Below are 20,768 nucleotides of genomic sequence, written 5' to 3'. Positions count from 1 at the left end.
TAAATAAATAAATAAATACCCAAACATGTGAGAAAAAAAACTATCTATGCAAAAGGTAATCAAGAAACAAAATACACATCTAGCAAAAATGTCCAGAGCCAACATCCTGGAGGCAGGTATCCTCTGGGCCCCTGGGGTCACCTGGCAGCTGACCTCCCAGTGTGCTTCCCAGGACCATGATACAGTCCCCTGAGGTTTGACAGCCACACTGCTTTCCCAGGAGTTGCAATGGAGGAGCCACAGTCAGAACTCTTCATGGGCCCCTTCAGAGTCAGGAGACATTTTCAGACTGGCAGAAACTACGTCATGAAAACAATGTTCTGACCCCGAAGTACCCCTGGCAGTGGATGAATTGCTGCTGTCCCCAGACCTTGTAACCTGTCTGGACAAAGGTCCAAATGAAGCCCCCAGTATGCCAGCAATTCCTCACCAGCAGCTGCTACCCCAGCATCAGTCCCCTTCTGGCCCTTGTCATCTTTTGTCCCTCCCCAGAAGACCTACCCTGACAGCTATGGTTTCTGTTTAGGATTCCTGAATTCTGGGACAGCAGGTCTGTAAACTGCACATGCTCCTCTACCATCAACTTACTGTTTTGCCAGCTAGCAAAGACCAGCCCCCTGCAAGTGTAGGTCAGCTCCCCACCCCCACTCGGTACCTATGTCTGTGCCATGGCCATCTATGAGAAGTCCAAGTACATGACAGAGGTCATGAGGCACTGTTCCTACCATGAGTGATGTTCTAACTATAGCGAAAGTCCAGCCCTTCCTCAGCATCTTATCTGGGTGGAAGGGAATTTATGTGCCGAGTATTTGCACGACAAAAATACATTTCAACATAGTGTGGATGTGCCCTATGAGCAACCCGACGTGAACTCTGACTGTACCATCGTTCGTTACAATTTCATGTGTAACAGCTCCTGCATGAGAGGCATGAACTGGTAGCCCATCCTCCCCATCATCACGCTGAAAGACTTCAGTGGTAATCTCCTGGGACAGAATAGCTTTGAGATGTGTGCTTGCCCCTGTCCTGGGAGAGACCAGCACCCAGAAGAAGAAAATTTCCACAAGAAGAGAGAGTCTTGACTCAAGCAGCCCATTGGGAGCATGAATTGAGCACTGCCCACCAACACCAACTCCTCTCCCCCACCAAAGATGCAACTGAATGGAGAATATTTCACCCTTCAGATCCATGAACTCTTTTAGACATTCCGAGAACTGAATGAAGCCTTAGAGTTAAAGGATAGAAAGAACCCAGAGGGGAGCAAGACTCTCTAGCCACTGAAGTCTAAAAAGGGGCAATCTGCCTCCCGCAATAAAAAAAACCCTCATGTTTAAGAGAGAGGGACCTCACTCAGAACACCTCTGCTTCCTTCCCCCTGTTGACACCTCCACCCTTGTCCCCATTTCCTGGCATTGTGGGGGGCTTAAGAGCTTAAACCTCTGCTTGGTACAGATGTGCCTCAGAAACACCCCAGAATTCCGTTTGCCTTGGCCTCGGACTCTGCTAAAGAAGTTGGCCTGCCCTGGTGGTTTGTTTGTTTGTGCTTTTTTTTTTTTTTTTTTTTTTTTGGAGGGGGTGGGCCCTTGGATGTTTCAACTTAGCTTTTAAGGTTTTTATTGTGAAGACCATTTGGGAGAGGTAGGGAAATGTTCCTGAATGTAACGGTTAGGTTTTAAATCAGCCATACACCGGTTGGAAGCTAGACAGGGAAGCTATCTCAAGTTGTTTAATGTCTCCCACTATAATTGTCCACATTGATAAAATGCCAATAATTATACCTGCTCGCAAGGCCTATTGTGGGGATTAATGAAATAATGTATGTTTGGGGTAAGATTCTTTCATGGGTGCTGATTTCCTATCCCCATTGGTGGGTGGGTTCATGGTTTCTCTGACTGGGCAGCTAGTTTACAGGAGGGAATTTCTAATTTCCTTCTCTACTGGCCTGGCCAAATCCTGTCTAACCTCCTGGTGAACCTGAGCACCTAAAAGGAGATCTCACCCCATCCAACACCCTGTAAAATTCCATCTCTAGTGTAAGATCAGTATCTTCCTGTCCAAAAAGGCAGTATAAGAAGACCCTGAACTCACCTCCTCTCCTGAACACATTGAATTCATACCTACAGATAGAGCAGTTCCCTCTGAAGAATACCTGGGAGCTGACTGAGCAGCTTCTACACAACAAGTGAGAAAGAAACCACATAGAAACATGTAGGAGATATAGAGACACTATAGCATGGGAACCCATTCCCAATGCACCAACCTCCAGTAGAAAATAACCCCTGTATGCCAGGCCAGTGTTGCTCAGTGGCTGAGCATCAACCTATGAACCAGGAGGTCACAGTTTGATACCCAGTCAGGGCACATGCCTGGTTTGGGGGCTCAATCCCCAGAAAGGAGTGTACAGGAGGCAGCTAATCATTTATGTTTCTATCGCTCCCTATCCCTTCCTCTCTGAAATCAATGAAAAAATATTTTTTTAAAAAAGAGAGAGAAAGAAAAGAATGGCCTAGGAACCAAGATGGTGGCATAGGTAAATGGCAGTACTTTCCACCTCCCACAATCACATCAAAATTACAACTAAAATACAGAATAACCATTATTCAGAACCACCTGAAATCTAGCTGAATATAAATCCTACAACTAGAAAAGTAAAGAAGAAAGCACATTGAGAATGTTAGGAGGAATGGAGGCATGAAATGGGCTAATCTGACACCCATATGTGGTCCTTTTTTAATCAGGAGGTATATCTAGGTTGCAGATGCCTCCTGTGAAGAGCAAGGGGTTCCAGCCCCACACCAGGCCCATAGCCCAGGGTTCCAAAGCTTAGAAGAGAAGACCCCATAACTTTGGGCTATAAAAACAAGTGGGGAGAGTGGCTAAGTGACACAGAGGCTGCTGGAGTCCCAGCAGTTCCTCTTAAAGGACCAGCACAGCAACTGACCTTGTCTTACACCCGCTGAGCTCCAGGGCTGGGGCATTGGCTTGGGGAGACCCAGGAACATACAGAGAAGAACTGGGTTGTCTGGCATTGGGGCAATAATTTGGGTACAGCTTTCTCCCATACAGGGTTGCTCACAGGGGTCATTGTTTCTATGCTGGGACATCCCTGTCACAGAGCTGACTGCCAGCCATATCTGAGTCTCCATCAACCTGGCTCACACTGTTGGCTTCACCCTGGTGATTTCCTGAGACCTACTCCACCCAACTTGCAGTCCCACCCAAGCTGTTTGCAGCAGTTTTTCCATATGAATGTCCTGTCCTGACTCAAGCTTCAGATCTCTCAAACAAACAGCAGCTGGCATCAGAGTACCTCATATCTATCAATAAGAGGCTCAAGACACAGCACTAACAGCAGCCTTCCTTGCTTCACAGTTTGGCCTCACTTGGGCACTTCCAAGCCCAACAAAAGTAGCAGCCATCTGCAGATCAGTATATAGCTCACACTGGGTATCCCTAGGTAGTGGCTGAAATTGCAACGCCCAGAAGGCCCCAGAGCCAGTACACCCAGTGGACAGCTTTAGACCACACCAGATTACAATTCTATACATTCATGAGGGACACATTCAAGGGGAAGAGTCAGTGAGCATCAAAACCCCATTGAAGCAATTCCTGCTCCATAGGGGTTTCTCCTGCACAGCAGTTCTTCTGCTGTAGTTGAAGCTGGTCCTTACAGCCAATTGGCCTGGAGATCAATTCCTCCCAGTGATGCCAACAGCAATAAAGGCTAAACTACAATAAGACTGTACACACAGCCCTCACAAGGGTGCCCAGCTCAAGTGACTGGGGAGGTTGAGCCACTGGGCACTACAGAATACCTACTACACAAGGCCACTCTACCAATTCCAGGAGACATAGCAACTCTACCTAGTACATAGACACAAACACAGGAAAGCAGCCAAAATACAGAGACAAAGAAACATGTCAAAAATGAAAGAACAGAAGAAATCTGCAGAAAAGGAACTAAATGAAATGGAAGCAAGCAAACTACTAGATACAGAGTTCAAAACTGTTAGTCAGCAGCAACAACTCTTCAGAAGCAGGGGAGGGATATGAGTGCAGGGAAATTAACTTTTTTTTAATATATTTTATTGACTTTTTACAGAGAGGAAGGGAGAGGGATAGAGAGTTAGAAACATCGATGAGAGAGAAACATCGATCAGCTGCCTCCTGCACACCCCCCACTGGGGACACGCCTGCAACCAAGGTGCATGCCCCTGACTGGAATCGAACCTGGGACCCCTCAGTCCGCAGGGTGACACTCTATCCACTGAGCCAAACCAGTTTCGGCAGGGAAATTAACTTAAGACCTAACTTCTCTCTCTTCTTCCTCCCAGCTCTTGGTTCACATCCTCAGATCCAGGTGGAAGTCATTGAGTCCAGACAAATCCAAGTAGTGTGCAAGTCAGAGGGCTGTTTCCCTCAGCCAAAGGTCCAGTGGATGGACTCTTAGGGAGAAATTCCAGCTGAGACTGAGATTCACACCCAGGACAAAAGTGACTTGTTCCATGTAACAACATCACTATTACTCAGAGAACCTCCTCAGAAGAATCTGACATGTTCTGTCTGGAACCCAGTACTGAATCAGAAAAAAAAAAAAAAAAGAAAAGAACAATTCTCCATAGCAGGTCAGTTTTCTCTCTTCCCTCACTGTGCCCACAAAATGGACTTGATGCTCACACTCCATGGTGGAGCACATAAGCTTGGTCCTGCTCTCTTCATCACACCCACACCAGTCTCACTGCCAGAATCCAACTTCCCTCCTCTTTTGCTAACTTTTCCCATCCTTTCCTGATCAAATTTTTTAGTCTACACCTACTTAACCTCTCTGTGTAATAGGACCTTCAGTCCGTTCAGGCCGGTATAACAAAATACCAAAATTTATATGTCTTATAAACAATAAAAAATTCTTTCTCACAGTTCTGAAGGGTGTAAGTTCAAAATCAGGGAGTCAGTATAGTCAGGTCTGGTAAAAAAAAAAAAAAAGCCCTCTTCCAGGCTGCAACAGCCAACCTTTCACTGTGTCCTCACATGGTAGAAGGGATAGGGAGCTTGAGCGGGATAGGAGATGATCTCTTTTATAAGGACACTAATCCCACTCATGGGCTCAGAGCTTCATATTGGGCATTGGGATTTCAACATATGAATTTTGTGGGGATCCAAACATTAGCATTCTTCACCAAAAACTACATACTTTCAGACTTTCTCTTTACTTGCCCTCCAAAGGGCCTGTCTCTCCTGTATCTTATTGACAATGTTTCTCCTCAGATTTTTATGTCATTCTCCCTCTGCCTAGATGATCTGTTGCAAAAATATGAGCCTGAAGGCGGGTCAACTTCCTATTAACATGCAGTAATAACTTTGATATATCTTGCTATGTTTATATTTCCCTTTCTTACTAATATATGCTATATCCTGTTGTCTTGCCATAGTTTTCTTAAATTATTGTATTTCTGTTTTGTGGTATTCCTTCATAGAGGCTACTATTCATTAAGAGTATTTTAATTCATGGCTAAATGTTTGGCTACAATATTCATCTATTCTATGGCTGCATTTTTCTAGTAAATCTTGATTATCTTTTTTTGCCTTTTTCCACATGTAATATTTGTGTGGTTGCTATGCCAGTCTTACTGTCTTATTCATTATTACATGCATTGAATTTTCCTGGGCCAGCTATTTCCACATATTTCTTGTGAGGCAGGGATAATAGCTGATTCAGTCTTCCAGAATAGCTGATTCTCATATCCAATTGCTGCCACAGAGACAGGCTTCTTCCTACCAATATGGCTTGTGTGTGTGAATATTTGCATATCCCATGCCCTCTGCTTCTCTAAATAAAAATAGGTCTAGGATACACACCTCAGCTCCTAAGCCATTTGTAACAAACAAGCACATAGCTTTTGCTCTTCAAGGTATGTTCCTCATCCTTAGTAAGTATATCATTGCTAATGCTTTCTGATATCTGCCATTGCATGTTCTTCTCACCATTCTCCACACCTCTCTTCACTTTCTCCCACATAGCCTCTATGTGCTCATAGTGCTCATAACTACTTTTAGCAGTCTTTACACCTATTTTAACATCTGGTATTTACAGTTGGTTTTTTGGTGTGGTTTGGGGGATTCTTTTTCTGCTGGTATTTTATACCTAAGTAGAGAAGGGGAACACACTGGCTTATGCAGCCATATTCAGATTGGAAATATAACGTTTGAATTGAAGTCAGATGTGGGGCAATTCTTGGCAATGACAAGACCAAAAATGGCTATGAGAGCCAGTGGAGAAAAGTGGAGTCAACATGAAGAACTACGTCATTTGCCCTCTCTCTAGTTCTCAAACTTCATCACAGTTTATCTCCCTCTCTCCCTTACTGAGCTCTGGGGACACTGGCTTTGACTAGGCATTAGGCTTTTTCTTACATCAGACCTTCACACTTGCTACCTCCTCTGACTAGAACACTCTATTCTGGCTTTTTCTTAGTAGAATTTATTTAGATTTTGAGAGAATGACATGGTGGGGGTCACACCAAAATCCTGCTATGTTCTAGCTCCAGCAACCTTCTCCTCCATCCATACTCACTCTTCATTGCTTCTTCCCTTCCTCCCTGAACCGTGTCTTCAACACACACACACACACACACACACACACACACACACACACACACACACTGAATTATTTACTTCTGTTACAAAGGAAAACTCAACTTTAACTCCTACCTCTAAATTTGCCTGCCCAGACCTATCAAAGCCTTCACTGAAGTAAGTGCTTTTCATCTAGGAACCTTATTCTTAGAAGGAGGTGAAAATAAAAGTGCAATGAAAATAATGTTTATCTCCCAGTACCACATCCTAATACATTTCAAAGAGAAAGTCAGAGGAAACTAACATGTAGAAAGGGAATAAGACTTGTCTAAGATAATTTGTCCATCCAAACCAAGTATAGCTGAGCACCAAACACTCATCAAACTCAACTTCTTAGTCTCCTACCCCAGAACTATATTCAGAAAGAGGGAATTTAACTGGGAACAAATTAGGGAGCTAGAGAGAGAGAGCAAATTATGTAGATATTCACTTTGACTCCACCCTTTTCCACTCACTGTCATGGCCATTTCTAGAATTACCCAATATCTGACTTATATTTAAATTTTTAAATTTCCAATATGAATATGGCTGCATAAGTCATTGTGTTTCCCAAAAACATTGTAACCCATTTCTATGTGGTAGTTTTTCAATTATTCTCTCTATTCTTCATCTGGAAAACACTACTTACTTTCTAGTCTTGGATTAAATATTACGTCCATAGAGCATTTCTTTTAACGTGAATCTGTCTGAATTAGATTCCAGCATTATTCTCTTTTGGAGTACTTTGATATTTTTATAATATTGATACTAAAACATGCAATTATACATATAATTCCTATTTGTTGCATTCATATTTATTGTTAATGTCACTCAGTTTACTGGATGGGAGACATGATTTTTTAAAATCACTCTAAACACACTGCCTAATATAATACAGAGAACAAAGAAAGCATTCAATAAACATTTGTTGTTAAAGAGTTCAATAACGAGGAAGGCAAGGGTTTTGAATGGCTTGTCCATGTGGACAGTGATGTCACTGGAATGACAGACCCGGGCTTGGAGGGTGTCATAGAAGGCAGGGCCTGGTGCATCTATAAATGGGGAGAGTGACCATGAGACCAGGCATGGGGAAATAAAGGATAGTGCATCAAACAAGGCTTAAAAGAGAACATTTTTATATGATCAACTTTAAGTTTTGATGCAGGCTGCTCACCTTCATTCATCCTCTAATTTGAATCAATATCCCGCTGTTCCCAATACCCACAACCCAACTATTACTCTGGGCCCTTTGGAAATTTATTTTATTGAAAATAACTCCCAATTCATCTTTCATCTCTTCCCTCAAATTCCATCTACCTTCTTGCCTTAATTAAAACCTAAACTTCCCCTAAGAATCCTTTCTTCCTGGCATTGCAATCAATTTCCAGGACCAATTCCAGCCCTGTTTTCTTTACCTTTCTTTTAAATAAAAATCTTTATTGTTGAAAATATTACATGGGTTCTCCTTTTCCCCCATTAACCTCTTCCAGCCCATTCTCATCCTACACACACACACCCAGGCACTCACCACCCCATTGTCTGTATCCACAGGTTATGCATATATGCATACAAGTTCACTGGTTGTTCTCTTCCCATCCACCTTCCCCTGCTTTCCTTCTGAGGTTCAACTTCTGTTCATGCTCCTATGACTCTGGGTCTATTTTTGATCATCAGTTTATATAGTTCATTAGATTTGTCATGCTGAGTGAAATAAGCCAGTCAGAGAAAGATATGTATCCCTGCTTCCTTTTCAAATCATGTAAATACTTCTTGTTTTTTAAGGTTTTGTCACAAGCCAGTCATTCCTCTTCATTTACTTATGACTGAGTCACAGTCTGCCTCTCCAATACAATATCTATATCACCTTAGATTACTTCCTGTCCAAGGAGACAGTTCACCTGACACACTATCATCTCATTTCTAGGAATGCCATATTTCCACCATTATACATTCATCCACACATTTATCCAACAAATATTTATTGAGCAACTTTTGTGAGTTCACACAATGCTTAACACTGAGAATGATACAATGGCTAAGACATAGTCTATACTTATGGAATGTACACTCTAGTAGGAGAAAAAGGTGACACAAAAGATAAAAACCTTCACCGTAACCAGTTTGGCTCAGTGGATAGAGCATTGGCCTGCGGACTCAAGGGTCCCAGGTTCGATTCCAGTCAAGGGCATGTACCTTGGTTGCGGGCACATCCCCAATAGGGGGTGTGCGGGAGGCAGCTGATCGATGTTTCTCTCTCAACGATGTTTCTAACTCTCTCTCTCTCCCTTCCTCTCTGTAAACAATCAATAAAATATATTTTTTAAAAAATGATAAAAAACCTTTGAGGGCTAGACCATGCCTGCTTTGTTCACCATGGTATCACTAACACCTATCATTGTATGTGGCAGCAAAGAGGAATCCAATGCATAGTCTTTGAGTGAATTAAACTCAGTAATAATACAATGTATGGAGCAAGCAGAGGAAGCCTTAAAAACTCAAAGGAGAGATAGATATGGAAAGGCAAAGAGGAGAGATCAAAGTGCAATTTTCAAATTTTTAAAAACATAATTCTAATAAAAATACAGAGAAATCGGGTGCCATAATTTTAATTAACTCATAAGTGAGAAAAAGAGCAGATAACAAATTGGCTCAGAAACAGTAAAAAAAAATACAACTCTAAAATAAGACTTCTAAGTTAATTTTCTACAGGTCAATAAAAGCATAATAAAGTTTTATTTACTTAAGTCAGATTATTTTCAGATAATGTAATTGCATAATATTTAAAAGACATGGAATTTGTTTTTGTCTCATTTCCATGTTTTAGGCACTTTTTCTCAACAAAGGCTTTTTTGAGGTAATATTGCACCTGATGACTGAAGAGGGAGTAGAAGTTGTCCAGTAAGAATGGTAAAGGAAAGGCAACAAGTGTTCTAGGAATAGGGACAGTGCAGAGACCCACTTCACTTCAATCATTCACTTCCAGTGTCAGACCTTGAGTTTCACCCAATTAAAACTATAATGAGGTATCACCTCACATCTGTCAAATGGCTACTATCAATAAATCAACAAATAACAAATGTAGGCCATGAGGTGAAGAAAAGGGAACCCTAGTGCACTGTTGGTGGGAATGCAGACTGGTACAGCCACTGTGAAAAACAGTATGGAGTTTCCTCAAAAAATTAAAAATGGAACTGCTTTTTGACCCAATGATTCCACCTCTGGATATATATCCTAAGAATCACAAACACCAATCAGAAAGAATATATGTACCCCTGTGTTCATAGCAGCCTTATTTACAATAGACAAGATCAGTGTTCATCAGTAGGTGAGTGGATAAAAAAGCTGTGGGACATTTACACAATGGAACACTACATGGCTATAAAACAAAGGAACTCTTATGGTTTGTAATAGCATGGAGGGACCTGATCATTATTATTCTAAGTGAAATAAGCCATTCAGAGAAAGGTAAATACCACATGATCTCACTAACATATGGAATCTAATAAACCAAAATAAACTGACAAACAAAATGGGACTAGAGGCATGGATACATGTCTCAGGGGGTAAAGGGTGAGAGGCACTGGAAGAGATTAACACAAAAATATATATGTACTATTATATATGCATAGCCCATGGACATAGACAATCATGTGCTGAAAGCTGGGGTGGGGCAGTGACTGGGTGGAGGGGAGCAAAGGGAGGTAAAATGGTTGACATCTGTAATACTATCAACAATTTTTAAAAAAGAAGAAATTGAATCAATAATTAGTAGCCTTCCTAATCAAGAACTACCAGTCTCATAAATTGGCTCTGAAGCAGATACAGACCTTCACTATTTACTCTGACCGGCAGCCAGGTGTACTCATTCAGGTTTACGATGATGAGTGCACCATAACCAAGGATAATAATCTACTTGGCAAGTTTGAACACATAGACATAGTTCATATTCATAGACATATCACCTGTACTCTGTGATGTTTCTCACATTGAAGTCACATTTGATATTGACACCAATGGCACCTTCAAAGTCTTTTCTGGGGATAAAAGTACAGGAAAAGAAAATAAGGTTATCATCACTAACCACAAGAGCCATTTGAGCAAGGAAGACAATAAACATGTGGTCCAAGAAGCTGAGAAGTACAAAGCCGAAGAGGAGAAGCAGTAGGACAAGGCATCTTCCAAAAATTCACTTAAATTATTGGCAATCAACATAAAAGCAACTGCTAAAGATGAGAAACTTCAAGTTAAGCTCAACGATGAGGATAAACAGATGATTCTTGACAAATGTAATGAAATCATCAACTGGTTTCATAAGAATCAGACTGCAGAGAAGATGAAGCATGAAGTACTACTTCAAGCAGGGGAGGGCAGTTAGGGGTGACTGGGCTGGCAGGGGAGGGCAGTTAGGGGTGACTGGGCTGGCAGGGGAGGGCACTTGAGGACAACCAGGCCTGTAGGGGAGGGCAGTTGGGGGAGACCAGGCCAGCAGGGGAGAGCAGTTAGGGGTGACTGGAACAAGAATTTGATCATCAGCAGAAAGAGCCGGAGAAAGTCTGCAGCCCTATGATTCCCAAGCTGTCCCTGAGTGCAGGAGGTAAGCCAGGAAGAATGCCTGGGGCTTCCCTAGTGATGAAACTCATCCATCTGGTGGTTCCTTCCTCTGCACTCACCAATGAAGAGGTGGATCATGGCAACCTGATCCACCTCTTAGTTTTTGTTCCATACAAAACATTGAAAGACCCAAATTTGCACCAAATTCCATGGCAGTTTTAAGGATGCGCTGCTATAGTAAGTAACTGGCAATCTCCATACTTGCATATGGAACATGTGCACAGGGACAAGAAATAACCTTGCACTTTCTAGGCACTGCAGTGTAAGGATAAAACACAATGTATTAAATTAAACTGTATTTGAAATTGTCACAAAAAACACACACACAACAAAACTCCACCTCATTATAAACCACAAACTTTTACTGCATTCAGATATAGTTTAGTTCTAAGGATATAGGACAAAACTATGGAGGTATGTTTCCCTTGGCCTGAATAATGTTAATTATGAGAGTAGATACTTGAGGGGACACTTTGTACTGAGAACAGATTACCAAATGACAGTGCTGTCTTCATTTTCGTTAATAAATGCATTTTGTAAGTAGTTATGATATGTTAGGCCTCCAAAACGTGTGGTACCCAAGCAAGGACCCATCTTTCCTAGATGTCGTAGGTATTATTATTAAACCCATTTATCAGATGAGAAAACTGGGGCTGTAGTGTATCAGTCAGCATAAAATAAAGGAAATAGAAACATCTCTAGAGAGCTCAAGCAGAACAGGATTTAATACACAACTTATTTGTACACTAATTGATTGGGAGGCCTAGAAAATGGAGATAGAAACCTATTTTCTCCATTAACACAGAAAAGGAGTAATTATACTCAGATGGAATTGGGCTTTGTTTGCAGGAGTGAGTATAGATATAAAGATTTGATTGCTTCTTTGGGTCAATGAAAATGAGGCAGCTGAGAAGACTAGCAGTGCGGTATGGGGTTTGTGAAGAAAGAAAACGTATGAAAGTAGATGTGGAGCATGTTCAAGGAAACTGGTGTGAGTGCCAGTGTTTCAAATTTACTTGCTGATGTTAATCATTAATTTACAGGTAATCAGGGGTCCAGATAATGGCGGCGGAATAGACAGACGTGTTCTGAGCCTTGTCCCGGAGCAGAAAGAAAGAACAGCTGAGGGTCGCACAAGGAGTGTTTGTTGGCTGGTTGGGAGACAGCTGAATTTCAGAAGGAGGTGGGGGACTGCTGAACGGGGTTCCCCTGACCTGGCAGCACCAACTGTGGCTGGGTCCCCTCCCGGAGCTGCGGGGTTGGACGCGGAGTCTGCGCCATCTTGATCCGGAAAGTGGAGCTTATCTGAAGCCTGAGAATCCACAACGGCGGCACCCCAGGAACAGCTGCGAGCCCCAGAACAACGCTCCCCAACTGGCGCAAGCACACAGGTTCAGAGGAGCTCTACACTCCACCACGGAAAGGTCAGATTTCGCCTGGGATAAGGTGAGGTCTCTGGTCCCGGCGGGAGAGAGGAACGCGCGTTTTGCGGGAGCTGGAGGACCAGGGAAGTCTGTGCCTAGAAAAATCCGTGGCTGTAGGGGCTGGCGTGATCTGTGATTGTGGAAAGGGGTCCTCAGAGCTGCTAAGAGAAGGGCACTCTAAAAAGCAACCCATTTTGATCTGAAGTGCAGGGACACCCTAAGAATTTCAGGCAGTCCAGACTTACGCGCAGCCCCTGCGTTCCCTGGGTGCCTGGGCTTACGCGGAGTCCCGGAGTTCGCACAACTGGGCTTTTTCCTCTTGAAATTCTTGCTTCTGATTACTAAGCCCAATACATAGGAACACCCAGTTGGGGACACCCTGGGAGACTGCAGGGGAAGGTTGTTTTTCTGGAACCTGGGGATCGGAGCGGGGAGTGACCATCAGAGAGTCAGCTCTGAGGCAGACCACTCCCACAGGCCCGTGGCGAGTGCCACAGGGAAAGAAGGCTCTAACACTGCCTAGAGAGGCCATAGATAGACCCGGAAGTTAATCCAGAAACACTGCCACCCAGGGGCTGAATCACAAATCGACTCTTGTGTAATCAAAAATAAAGGAATACGAGAAATTAAGACACACCGCCTGCTTAAAATCAGGACTGGCTTACAACACCGAAGAGCAGTGGATCGCAGGGAACTGCAATACTGTCTGGACTGAGAAACAGGCGTGCCAAACAGAAAAACAGAGGAAGTGAATGACCTTCACTACTTCACATTTTATTTTTACCTTTTATTTTTTTATTTTTTTATTTCTTTTTTTATTTTCATTTTTTGCATCTTTTAATCAAGAAACTTTTTTTTTCTTTTTTCATCACTTGATTTTACCTTTTTAATGATTACATTTTTATTTTCAATCCGTATTATTACTACTGCTATTTTATCTTTTTTTTTTTTTTTTTTAAGTGTCATTTTATTTTCTCTTCATTTTATTTTGGGATTAGGGTTCTACATTCTATTTTTATCTTTCCTTTAGCATCGTTTTACTCTATCTCAACTCTACCTTTAGGCCATCACTCTCTTCCTAACCTCCCCCTTTTCAGTGTCCTGTTTATATTACCCTTTTACTGCTTTAGATTTTCCCTATTCTTTCTGTTTACCCCTTGTTAAAATTTCACCCTACTTACATATCTAATCTCCAATCCTCTGCTCCAAGTCCACATACACCTCTCCCTTCGCTGTCTGAGCTATCCATAAACTTGTCCTTCTCTCTGTCCTTTTGTTGTTGTTTGCTTGAATGTAGATTATATCCAATTTTTATGCTTTTTTGTGAGATTGTTATGCTTATTCTTCTTTTGTTTATTTTTTTGTTTGTTTTATGCTTCAGCTTTCCCTTGCCTCACTCCATATTAGTTGGTGTGGTGGTTTGTACTAATCCCCAGGCACTTGTTGCTGGCATTTGCTGGGATTAGTGATTGTTCTATTGGAGTTTTATCCCCAATATATATAGTCTGTTCCCCTTTCTCTCTTAGTCACTTTCTTGTCTCTCTTACTTTTTTTTTTTTTCTCTTTACTTTCCCTTTTCCCAATTTCATTTTCACACTCCTTTTTTCTTTTTTTCTTTTTTTTTTCTTTCTTTCTTTCTTTTTTCCTCTTCTTCTTTCTCTCCTATCACCTAATTTGCCTTTCTCTGGTGGTCACCTTTATTGGAGGTTATTAATATCGTGAATACATTCCTGTTCAGTGCCTTGTGAGTTGTACCTGGTAGTGCTGTATTTTGTGCCTTTAAATCAACCCAGGAGAGAGAGAACTACATAACCAGACACCCAGAGAAGAGAGACCATGGGGAGACAAAGAAGCAGCCCGCATATGAAAGAAAAGCAGGCATCACCAGAAAAGGAAGTAAACGAAATGGAGGCAAGCAACCTTCCAGAAAAAGAATTCAGAGAAATGGTCATAAGGTGGCTGAAAAGAATGGAAGACAAATTCGACAATATGAGTAAGAACCAAGAGGAAATGAAGAAGAACCAAGAAGAAATGAAAAATGACATCGCTGCTGTAAAGAACTCAATAGAAAGCATCAAGAGTAGACTAGAAGAAGCAGAGGACCGCATCAGTGAGCTAGAAGACAAGATGGAAAAAAATACCCAAGAAAAGCAACTTCTAGAAAAAAAAATTAAAAGGCAGGAGGAGAGTCTAAGGGAACTTTGGGACAACACGAAACAAAACAACATCCGCATAATAGGGGTTCCAGAAGGAAAGGAAGCTGAGCAAAGAATAGAAAACCTCTTTGAAGAAATAATGACAGAAAATTTCCCAGATATAGGGAAGAAAAAACACACACAAATCCAAGAAGCTCACAGAGTCCCAAGCAAAATGAACCCCAAAAGACCGACGCCAAGGCACATTATAATTAAATTGGCAAACACCAATGACAAAGTAAGAATCTTAAAAGCAGCAAGAGAGAGACAGAAAGTTACATACAAAGGAACCCCCATCAGACTAGCAACTGATTTCTCAACAGAAACTCATCAGGCCAGAAGGGAATGGAATGAAATATACAAAGTCATGCAAAGGAAGGGGCTGAATCCAAGAATACTGTACCCAGCAAGGCTGTCAATCAAAATTGAAGGTGAAATCAGGAGCTTCACAGACAAAAAAGGACTAAGGGAATTTATTACCACCAAACCAGCAATGCAAGAAATGCTAAAGGGTCTGCTGAAAAAAAAAAAAAAAAGAAAGAAAGAAAGAAAGAAAGAAAGAAAGAAAGAAAGAAAGAAAGAAAGAAAGAAAGAAACAGGAAGCGAAGAAGTAACACAGGGGTAAAGAATAGGAATGGCGACAAATAAGTACCTATCAATAATAACTTTAAATGTAAATGGATTAAATGCCCCAATCAAAAGACATAGGGTAACGGATTGGATAAGAAAACACGACCCATATATCTGCTGTCTACAAGAAACCCACCTCAGAAAAAAAGACGCACACAGACTGAGGGTGAAGGGATGGAAAAAGGTTTTCCAGGCAAATGGAACTGAAAAAAAAGCTGGGGTAGCAATACTTATTTCTGACAAATTAGATCTCAAACTGAAGGACATAACAAGAGATAAGGAAGGCCATTTCATAATACTAAAGGGAGCAATCCAACAAGAAGAAATAACTCTGGTAAACATATATGCACCCAATACAGGAGCACCCAAATACATAAAAAAACTCCTGGAGGATATCAAGGGAGAGATTGACAGCAATACAATCATAGTAGGGGACTTTAATACCCCACTATCACCATTGGACAAATCCTCTAAACAAAACATCAGCAAAGAAACATCAATCCTAAATGACTCACTAGACCAGATGGAATTAATTGACATCTTCAGAACATTTCACCCCAAAGCCACAGAATATACATTCTTCTCAAGTGCACATGGGTCATTTTCAAAGATAGACCATATGTTGGGACATAGGCAAAGTCTCTTCAAATTCAAGAAGATAGAAATCATATCAAGCATCTTCTCAGACCACAGTGGCATAAAACTGGAAATCAACTACAATAAAAACAACCCAAAGAAATCAAACACATAGAGACTAAACAGCATGCTATTAAACCATGACTGGGTTACCAGAGAGATCAAAGAAGAAATAAAAAACATCATGACAACAAATGACAATGAAAACACTACAATCCAAAATTTATGGGACACAGCGAAAGCAGTCCTGAGAGGGAAGTTCATAGCTCTACAAGCCTACTGCAAAAAACAAGAAACAGGGGTAATAAATTACCTAACCCAACAACTCAAAGAGTTAGAAAAAGAGCAACAAGAAAAGCCCAGTGTAAGCAGAAGGAAGGAAATAATAAAGATCAGAGCACAGATAAACGACATAGAGACCAAAGAAACAATACAAAAGATCAACAAAACCAAGAGCTGGTTCTTTGAAAGGATAAACAAGATTGATGAACCTCTAGCCAGGCTCACCAAGAAGCAAAGAGAGAGGACCCAAATAAACAAGATCAGAAATGAAAGAGGTGAAATAACAACAGATCCCGCCGAAATACAAAGGATTGTTAAAAAATACTACGAACAACTCTATTCCAACAAACTGGACAACCTGGAGGAAATGGACATATTCCTAGAAAAATATAACCTTCCAAAACTCAATCAGGAAGAATCTAAACAGCTCAACATGCCAGTAACTATGGAAGAAATTGAAGCAGTCATCAAAAAGCTTCCAGCAAACAAAAGCCCGGGGCCAGACGGCTTCACAGGAGAGTTCTACCAAACATTCAAGGAAGAACTAAAACCTATCCTCCTCAGACTATTCCAAAAAATTCAAGAGGAAGGAACACTTCCAAGCTCCTTCTATGAAGCCAGCATCACCCTAATACCAAAACCAGATAAAGACAACACAATGAAGGAGAATTACAGGCCAATATCCCTCATGAATGTAGATGCCAAAATCCTCAATAAAATTCTAGCAAATAGGATCCAGCACTACATCAGAAAGATCATACACCATGACCAAGTAGGGTTTATCCCAGGAATGCAAGGATGGTTCAATATCCGCAAATCAATAAATGTGATACATCACATAAACAAATTGAGAGATAAAAATCACATAGTCATATCAATTGATGCAGAAAAAGCATTTGACAAAATCCAACACCCTTTCTTGATAAAAACTCTCAACAAGGTGGGAATAGAAGGATCATACCTCAACATAATAAAAGCTATATATGATAAACCCACAGCTAACATCATACTCAATGGGCAAAAACTAAAACCATTTCCCCTAAGAACAGGAACAAGACAGGGATGCCCACTCTCACCACTCCTGTTTGACATAGTACTGGAAGTATTAGCCATTGCAATTAGACAAGAAGAAGAAATAAAAGGCATCCAAATTGGAAAAGAAGAAGTAAAGCTGTCCTTATTTGCAGATGACATGATATTGTACATAAAAAACCCGAAAGACTCCATCAAAAAACTAACAGACTTAATAAATGAATTCGGCAATGTAGCAGGATACAAAATTAACACCAAGAAATCTACGGCATTTCTATACACCAACAATGAACTTACAGAAAGAGAGACTAAAAAAGCAATCCCATTTTCCATCGCACCAAAAAAATTAAGATACTTAGGAATAAACCTAACCAAGGAGGTAAAAGACCTATATGCGGAAAACTACAGGACACTGAAAAAAGAGATAGAGGAAGATGTAAACAGATGGAAGAACATACCATGTTCATGGATTGGTAGAATCAACATCATTAAAATGTCCATACTACCCAAAGCAATCTATAGATTCAATGCACTCCCCATTAAAATACCAACGGCGTATTTCACAGACCTAGAAAGAACTCTCCAAAAATTCATCTGGAATAAAAAAAGACCCCGAATAGCCACAGCAATCCTGAGAAAGAAGAATAAAGTAGGAGGGATCTCAATACCAGATTTCAAGCTGTATTACAAAGCCACTGTCCTCAAAACAGCCTGGTACTGGCACAAGAACAGACATATAGATCAATGGAACAGAATAGAGAATCCAGATATCGACCCAAACCAATATGCGCATTTAATATTTGACAAAGGAGGCATGAGCATACAATGGAGTCAAGATAGTCTCTTTAATAAATGGTGTTGGGAAAATTGGACAGATACATGCAAAAAAATGAAACTAGATCACCAACTTACACCATACACAAAAATAAACTCAAAATGGGTACAGGACTTAAATATAAGACGGGAAACCATAAAAATACTAGAGGAATCCACAGGCAGCAAAATCTCAGACATATGCCAAAAGAACTTTTTCAGTGATACTGCCCCTAGGGCAATGGAAGCCAAACAGAAAATAAACAAATGGGACTACATCAAAATAAAAAGCTTTTGCACAGCAAAAGAAACCATCAACAAAACAACAAGAAACCCCACTGTATGGGAGAACATATTTGCAAATGGTATCACTGATAAAGGTTTAATTTCCAACATCTACAGGCAGCTTATACAACTTAATAAAAGGAAGATAAATGATCCAATAAAAAAATGGGCAACGGACCTAAATAGAATCTTTTTGAAAGAAGACAGAAGGAAGGCCAAGAGACACATGAAAACATGCTCAAAGTCACTAATTATCCGAGAGATGCAAATCAAAACAACAATGCGATACCATCTCACACCTGTCAGAATGGCTATCATCAACAAATCAACAAAAGACAAGTGTTGGCGAGGATGCGGAGAAAAAGGAACCCTCGTGCACTGCTGGTGGGAATGCAGACTGGTGCAGCCACTGTGGAGAACAGTATGGAGTTTCCTCAAAAAACTGAAAATGGAACTCCCATTTGACCCAGTAATCCCACTCCTAGGAATATATCCTAAGAAACCAGAAACACCAATCAGAAAGGATATATGCACCCCTATGTTCATAGCAGCACAATTTACAATAGCTAAGATTTGGAAACAGCCTAGGTGCCCATCAGCAGATGACTGGATCAGAAAACTATGGTACATCTACACAATGGAATACTATGCTGCCATAAAAAAGAAGGAATTACTACCATTTGTAGGCACTTGGATGGAATTAGAGAACATTATGCTAAGTGAAATAAGCCAGTCAATGAAAGAAAAATACCACATGATCCCACTCATTTGGGGATAATGAAAAACATTATAAACTGATGAACAAAAAGATAGTTACAGAGGCAGTAAAGCATCAAACAGACTGTCAAATTACAGGGGTAAGGTTAGGGAGAGGTGGGGGAAATAAGAGATCAACTGAAGGACTTATATGCATGTATATAAGAGTAACCAACGGATGCAAAACATTGGGGGGTGAGGGCATGTATGGGAGTGGGGTGGGGGTGGGGGGCAATGGTAAGATATGTACACATATAATACCTCAATAAAAATTTGAAAAAAAAAATTTACAGGTAATCAATCTTCCTAGTTATATGCTCTTTGTTTAAACTTGATGATGTTAACCATTAATTTATAGGCCAAAAATCTTCTTAGTTATATGCTCTTTAAGTTCATAAAATTTACCAAGATACATAACTGGTGATCAGTTTCATACTCTAGAGAGATAGAAAGCCCTCGTAATATTGGTTTGTGAAATGTAGTGCTTTATTCCACTCTATGCCACACACACAATCCCAGTCCAAGTCCAAAACCCATCAAAGAATGTATCTCATTTGCATGAAGTTCCTCCCCTTTCAATACCTCTGCACATTCTTCCTCTAACCCAGACCACCTCCAGCTCCCAGCCCTGAGCTCCTGAGAGAAATGTCTCTAACCAGACCTACCACAGATCATTGGAGACCCAGCCCCACAGCAGAGGCAAAGGTAAGTCTGGAGCCCGTGCCTATGGAGGGGGTCAGTCTCAAAGTTTAAGGAGGAGGCAGTTTGAAGAGAGGACCAAGCTAGTGTTCTGTGAAAGGTTCTACAGCACAGAGGAGGTGTGGATGGAGAGAGCTGTGCTTCTTCACAGGGAAGTGGAATGAAAGAGGACAGAAGGAGGGAAGGGGACTAGAACTGTAGAGGTTAGGGTCTAGGGTCAAATAACTATGGTAACTAAAAGGCTTGGTAGCCTGTTTGCCAGGATTCTGAGATGGGAAGTCTCTTTGTAGGTGTTTGCATGCTATTATTAATCTGTGATGCCTAGATCAGTGGTTTTCAAAATACAGTATACATACACCTGAGGTTGTAAAAAGATTGCAAGATACTCGGATAGGAGTGGTGTGAACCAGGTGAATGTTTGTACCCTCAAACCCCATATGGGCTCTTCAAAAATGGTTGGAGAGACTTATTTTCTATTCCATCTCTCAAAGTTGTATTTCTTTTACTTTAAAAAGCAAGGGGAGGGTTGGGGGGGGGGCAGGGTAAGAGATCAACTGAAGGACTTGTATGCATGCATATAAGCACAACCAACAGATGCAAGTCACTGCTGGGGGGCGGTGAGGGCAAGTGCCGGGGAGGAGGGAGAGGGGAGGCCGGGGGGAGGTCAATGGGGGGGGGGGAAAGGAGACATATGTACTACTATTTGTAATAAAAAGCAAGGGATAGCCTTTCCCTCCTCTCCTCCTTCCCTCTTTCTCTTTAGCTTTATTTCCCTTCCATTCCTGAACAACCC

The 20,768-nt window shown here is 41.2% G+C and overlaps 1 pseudogene across 1 annotated transcript; it reads left to right on the top strand.

Moving 5' to 3' along the window:
* The first annotated feature begins 228 nt into the window (after positions 1 to 228).
* On the top strand, positions 229 to 10,777 carry LOC308233629 (cellular tumor antigen p53-like; annotated as a pseudogene). Its single transcript has 2 exons — positions 229 to 1,414; positions 10,605 to 10,777. The product of its transcript is annotated as a cellular tumor antigen p53-like (transcript).
* Positions 10,778 to 20,768: the final 9,991 nt, after the last annotated feature.

Source organism: Plecotus auritus, assembly GCF_963455305.1.
Source record: "Plecotus auritus genome assembly, chromosome: 9".
Taxonomy (NCBI): domain Eukaryota; kingdom Metazoa; phylum Chordata; class Mammalia; order Chiroptera; family Vespertilionidae; genus Plecotus; species Plecotus auritus.
This window is presented reverse-complemented; position numbering and strand designations above follow the sequence as displayed.